This window comes from Gavialis gangeticus, unplaced genomic scaffold (genome assembly GCF_001723915.1).
Source record: "Gavialis gangeticus isolate Ggan-Ray unplaced genomic scaffold, GavGan_comp1, whole genome shotgun sequence".
Taxonomy (NCBI): domain Eukaryota; kingdom Metazoa; phylum Chordata; order Crocodylia; family Gavialidae; genus Gavialis; species Gavialis gangeticus.
In genome coordinates, this window is record NW_017729017.1 from 6,001,748 (window position 1) to 6,008,557 (window position 6,810).

Consider the following 6,810-nt stretch of genomic DNA (forward strand, 5'->3'; position numbering starts at 1 on the left):
GATATGGGAAGTTAGGCCAAGACAATCAAAACTAGCTAGTAGTTTGGAGCACTCAGTTGTAGTACCTTAGAAGTGGCTAATTTTTCACAAGCAGCTTTGCAGTGCTTTCTGAAGGCCATACCACTTTAAGGAAGCCTTGAATTTGGAGTTAAAAAATTGAGAGTCACTTTTGAAAATGCTGGTGATAAGCTTCTAGCAGCCTGGGACTTAGACACAGCATCCTGCACATAAGCAGTGGCCCACTTCCTGGCATGGAATGACCGAGAGCTCTTCTCAGCTTGGGCAGGAGAGGCAGTCATCAAGGCACCGACAGATGGATTTTGTTTTCTGATAGCTTTCAGCTGGGCTATATGGAAGATGGAAAAAACAACTCTGGATAGTCCCAGAGGAAGTCCTTGCAACTTCATCTGAGCTTTGGAAGAAGACAGTGTCAGACCACACTGAAATCCCATCAATTTATATTCCTGAAATTAGTGTCCAGCACATTCAAAACCTGCACAAAGTATTTTTTTTTCAGGCAGCTTGTGGTCAGCACACACAGTATGCTGCTCTAGGGCAGCTCACGTGCTGTAACAAGTTTTCAGAGTTTGGTGACCACTGTGACTACTAACATTAGAAGACATGCTGTGCTGTAGGGCATAATCCAACCCCAATGCACAGTGCAGCATAAACAACCAGGTTCCTGCTAGGGCCTTTTTTTGTCCTTTGCAGCTCCAGGTAGAGTTGGATATGGGCGTGACCTGCTGTGCGCACCAGATGTGGTACTTTTCCCATCTTGTTCTGCTGATTGTGACAGCCACAGTAGTCATGGTTTACTTGCAAAACTGCTGCTGGCTGCCAGGTACCTGTGCACAGAGATAGCTCCTCCTGCATCTGCTGCCTTTTGCTTTTAAATCACCTGTTTCTTAACCTTCCCATAAGTTAATGCTGCCATCTTCCATTACTGTAGCAAACAACTGACATTAGGATGTTGCATGAAGTTGTGTCTTCGCTGCAGAGCTAACTCAACTGATCAGCACCCAGGTGGGCTTAGCCGAGGTGTGAGCAGCCACACCACAGAAGCCTCCAGAGTTAGTGTCACACCAGAGAGAAGGAAGTAACTCATGCATCCCTAAAACTTGGGATAGGCATGTCCCATCATGCTTTGTGCTGCATGAAGCTAAGCTGTTCTAGGATTCTTTCCCAGTGAAGTGGGGAAGACCTTGTCTTGTCCTTCTGAGCACATGGTGGTGGTAGGGAATTATGGGAAGGCACTGGAGGACTATCAACCCTAGAATGGTTTAACACACATCATCACTACAAAGAATGTGCGCAAGAGTGAACAGAACAACACCCAAATGTTAGGCTGTATCCTGAGCTGGGCCAGCACATCCTGCCAAATGCAACTATTCTTGGTGCCAGCATTGCTTGAAGAAGAAAATTCATGGCAGTTGGTAATAAAATAGTGCCTGGGGTTGAGCTTTGCCAGAGCATGACCATTGCTTTTGAAAAACCCACATAAATCACATCTTTAGAGGGCCAGGAAGGCCCTGATTTTCCTTGTCTTGTGGCTGCACTGAATGTTATGCTACAGAAGCACCCCAAAAACAGGCATTACTCACCAGCAACAGTGTAATAAAGCCAAGTCTTTTACCCTTAGGACAACCACCCTTATTTTATGTATCCCTTGTTCATCAGGGCCTTCCACCAGCTACTGTGCTTGCAATAGGCAATACCAAATAGGTGCAAAATCTACCAGTCTGTGCTCTCCCTGTACCTCTCACAGGTTAAACCTGTTACAGCATCAGCAGAGGAGAAAGCTTCTGCCCTAGATATTTCATTTTAAAGACGGAAAGAAATAACCCTGACTTGACTCCTCTTCTGTGCCTACACGTTTGATTCCTGGGTAGGACCCTTTAGAGGTAAGGGACCTGCACTGGATTTCTGTACCCATCTGGAGAGGACTCCAAGTGTAGGTCCTAGGATCAAGGACACTGATGGATTCTACCAGTCCCCCTCCTGTGAATTGCCCGGAGTCACCAGGAGGGTTTGGAGAATGGAGGATGAATTAGGAATTTTGGATGAGGGAAGCTCTCGTTGACCTTGTTCTTGTCATGGAGATGTTCCCAAATGCATTTTTACACTCCCTGAGAGAAATTTTGGGCCCCATGCTGGGAAGGGAACCCGGCACAGGCACTTCAGAGAGCATGACTATTTGGAAGCAAACAGCAAAATATTTAACTCCTCCCACTGGTGACATTGTGAAGATGCCAACAGAAATGGGTAAAGAATTAAACAACCAAGGCAGCAGAACCATCTTTGGTAACCTCATAATACCTGCCCTCCCTGCTACCTGGTCATGTCTAATAGCTTTCCTAGGACCATTTAACACTCCAGTGGAGGAAATAAATGGGACTAGAAAGCCAAACCGCTCTCAAGTTGTGATGGGACTTCTCCAAACAGGACAAAAGCTACTTCAGGTTTAACGCTGAGGAAAAAAGGGAGGACTTTCTTATTTAAGAACATTTATTGCTTGTAGTTATACTCTATAGATTGTGAAGAGATCATTCAGAGAAGGCAGATGCATGTGTGTGTCAGGCTCTTGGCTTATGCGATCAGCAAATACAACATGGGAAAAACCAAACATTCCAGACAAAAATAAATCTTTGAAAACAGACCCAGTGGGAGGCACTAACAGCAAGCTCTGGCCCCACAACATGGATTTACAGAGAAGCAGAAGGAAAGGCTCAGCCAATTTGGTTTATATTAGACTGAAGCAAGAACTTGCCCTCACCACAGCAGGGCCCACAGTTGAGAAGCATCAACAGGAGGGACTGTCAGTGGGCACGACATGCTTAATGCCCATTGGACTAATTCTACTGCATATTAGCGTGGCTGGCAAAAACCATGCTAATGCACAGTAGATTAGTCCAGTGGGCATTAAGCATCACCCAAAAAGCATTCATCTGCGCTATTGTGCAGCGTCACCCATTACAGCGCATTAAGTTAGTACCTGTTATTACAGGCATTAAATTTAATGCACTGTAATTACGGCACATTAATGAACATGTAGACATGCCCACTGACTGCTAAGGGTTGTATGTAAAAGGTTTAGCAACCGGGTCTGGATCCTGCTCTGCCATCAGTGATGATGACCTGGTCTTCTCCCAGCTCTGTTATAGCCAAAGGGCCAAACTGTGGTGCCATTTAGTTCACTGGCAGGCACTTACTCATGAGAGCAGTGCCACTGACATTAATAGGACTACTTGCACAATTAGCATAAGCAGTCAAAGCTTTCCTTTAATCTCCTTCCTGTTGCATCCTGGGAGCAACAGCACAGGGTGGGTTTACCCTGCTCTTCTCCAACCTGCAGACACCAGTGAAAATTGTCTCTTGGGAGGTGAACAACACCCAGGTTCAAGAGATCACAATATGATACACAGGCCCACTAACTCCCACCCTTCTCCAATATCTCACCTGAAAAAGTGGGAAGAGTTAAACATTCCTAACCCAGATCTAGAGATTTGCTTTCCCTCTAGAACAGATATAGACAGGACAGCAAGAAGTAACTGTGTATGCAATGACATTGCATTGCTTCCACTGCAAACACAGCAGGCAGCATAAATCCCAGCGAAACATATGTTTTCATCGAGTTGGTATCATCTCCTGAGCGCTTGCTCTGGGGGCTCCTGTGTGGGTGCCATGCCACTTATGCACCCACTCAGGTCTGCATGCCTGTTCACTGCCAAGACTGAAAGAATTAACCTAGGCCAAGATCCATTTTCTTCTTCCATAACCCTGACAACCCACAGGACAACCCTGTTATCTGACTCCAACTTTTTTTCCTTCTCTGCCAGGAAATGCTAAAAGCAGCAGAAGGAACTCTCTGCCACAACATCGCCTCCTGGTAGAAGCATTCGCACAATCCATTACAGCAGATCAGATCCATGCAAAGACAGAATGTATTCCTGACCAGACCTACTCTTTTCCCTAAGGTGTTTGGATGCTACAAATTGCTGGTTTTGAGCCACTAACTCATGTTCCTCCCTGAAACTTCTGGAAACTCTAAAACCAAGGTCTGAAAGTGATGAGATTTCTAGGGATCTCCGTGGACCCCTAGATTTCATTCCTTGTACAGCCTTTCTGCCCGTAGGGAACAATGCCATATGGAAAGTGAATCAAAGGAGAAGTCCTTACCTCTGTCAGAAACAGTTAAAAACCAAGAGATCCCAAAAGCGTTTCTGACTCCTGCAAATAGAAGAAATTAACTAGCTGTTTTAATCTCCCTGTCTGGAAGGAACTGGGTCATATGGCAGAGGCAGCCAATGGAGAAGGGAGTTTACCTAAATTGTTCCCACCCACCCCCAAGGATTTGGCCATACAAGGCAAAAGAATGCTGCAAGCTGTGGCAGCAGCCCAGCTGTGGGACACTGGATTTTGGGATATGAGTGCAAGGGAAGAGGGGGGGAAATAGAGGGCTCCAGAGAAGAAGATGATTCTGCCTTATATAGATGAAATGCTGACGGAAAAAGCAACAGAGGCCCTTATGCAAGGGGAGCCAACGCTGCAGTGACAAGTGCCAGCTCCTAGGAAGAGATAAAGCTTCCTTTATAAGGGTACAGGATTTCCAAGCAACACTTTTTTTATATGTGCCTTTTAAACAAAGGTACAAAAATAAAAAGTTAGGGATCCCCTGAGCACGTGAGCAGTATTTCTAGTGCTCAGTAAGTGTATGAATTGTTCCAGCTGTTTCCTTGTACAGAAAAGATGCTGCTTAGGAACAGTGAGATTTATTTTAGCTGTGAACTCTGCTGCCGGCAGTACTCCAGAACGATTCCCTATATGGCCTCCTGCTGGGATTGGCATACCTTTGTGCTCTGTTACAGGCAGAACTTTTATCCTGTCCTCTACAGCGCCTCCATGGGAAGGGGCAGGGGGGACTGGAACTGGGATTGTATTAGCTGTGAGCTCCCACAAAGGATGAACTGCTGCATTCTTCCTTATGGTGACTCTTCCTGGTGAGGCTGGGTCTGGAGTAGCTTAGAGTGCCTCACTTCCAATTACAGTACTTATAACAGGTCCTTATGACAGTGACTAGAACAGTAACAGCTGACAGAGTCTGGATTCTGCTTGGGCAATGGCAGCCATTCACAGCAGGGCCTAATGCACTTTTAGTTCCCAGGCAGACTTTTTACAACCCACATCTCACTAGGCTGCCTGGGACAGGGCACACCAGGGGCTGAATCTATCTATTGAGTGCATAAGTGGATTTAGGCACCTAACTGCAATGCTGCTCCATCATGCTTGAGTCCCTGAAAAAGAGTTGATACAAAAAAGTGAGCAAATCCTTCCTCCTTGCTATTTTTTGTGACTCAGTTTGCAGGGTAAGGTGACAGTGTGTTACAAAAATGGATGCATCAATGAATGTCCAAGGTTTGAAAAGGACGGAATAGAGTCAAACAAGCCCACTTAGATGCCTCAAAGGAGGAACAGTATCTGGCCCCAGGTACCCTTATAGGTCAGGTACTATACTGCTAGTCTGTGGGGTCCCATAAGCTATGCACATTAAAGAGATTGGAAAGGGTTTCTATATTAGACTTTTGTACCTAGAATTTGATGATGTTGCTACCCGGTGTCAGCTTCCCCCAGTGCCAGCCACTGTGTGAGCAGTAAGTAGTATGAGCAAGATTCTGAGCAGCTGTTGGTAGTTAAAGCACCAAATCATCTAAGTGGGTGGGTGGACTCAGGAGATCAGGACTCTATTTTCGGCTCTGTCACTGGCTAGCTGACTGTCTTTAGTTATGTCACTTCATCCCTGCCTCAGTATCCCCATCTGTAAAACAGGAATAATAACCTTCTTTGTGACATGTGTTGAGTTCCACTGATAAAAAGCTTTATAGAAGACCTGGGTATTATTATTACCACGTGACATCTTTGTTAAAATGATAGCTGTTGCTAGTGCCTTATCTACACTAACACTCACCCTGTAGTTATTTCTAGAAAGCTGAACTGCTGAAGGCCACGGTAGGAAATCTGGGGTAAAGAATTTGTGTAAAGCAGGCCTCAGCAGGTGAGTAAACAGTGTCTGACCCCTCTCAGGCTGGGCTGTAGCACAGCTGAATACCATGCACTGTATTAATTTGGGGTATAGTTCTCTGTTCGTATTCTTCTATGCCAAGGAGGAATAATCTAGAGCAGTGGGGGGCCAGTCTTTTTCGATGGTGCGCCAGAAATTAGCCCCATACTCTCCCTGTGTATCATTCCAATCCACTGCCTCTGTCCAGTCTGCTGTTCTGTCTTCTGCTTCCTTCTCTCTCTGCTGCTGTGCTGCCTGTTCCCTCATAATCTGCTGTGCACCACGTCCAGAGGCTGCCCAGGCCGCTTGTGACACACGTGCCACAGTTGGGCCGCCCCTGACCTAGCAGATAAGACGTAGCCTTGGGACCCAACGACTTCAGCTCCATTCTTGGCTCAGTCTCCCATTTCCTCAGAGACCCTAGACAAATCTACTCTATGCCTTAGCTCCCCATGCTTTCAGGGAGGGCACTGGTGTGGTGAAGTGCTGGGCTGCTACAGCTAAGCAGTGGTAGGAGAGACCTCCTCAGTCATGTACCCCTTCCTCCTCATTAACAGCTGTGCTAACTTACTGGTTCATTTGTACAAGTCCACTTCTCTTATAACTGCATGGATGTCCCTGCTTGGGATGTCTGGATCTAAAGGCTTCTAGTCCTGAAGCTAATGGTTGAGTAGACTCAAACCTCTGTCAACACCCTCGCCTCTAGGGGTGTGTACAGAAGTGTCCTGTGCACATTTTACAGCACTGTAATTTAG

At 46.1% G+C, this 6,810-nt stretch overlaps 1 protein-coding gene across 1 annotated transcript in view; it reads right to left on the minus strand.

The window, feature by feature from the left end:
• MYL9 (myosin light chain 9) overlaps positions 1-4,284 on the minus strand; it is a 31,322-nt gene extending 27,038 nt beyond the window's left edge. The window contains exon 1 of the mRNA XM_019513066.1: positions 4,177-4,284. The gene's annotated coding sequence lies outside the window, so the exon portion shown is untranslated. The remainder of the gene's footprint in view (positions 1-4,176) is intronic.
• Between the last annotated feature and the right edge of the window lie 2,526 nt (positions 4,285-6,810).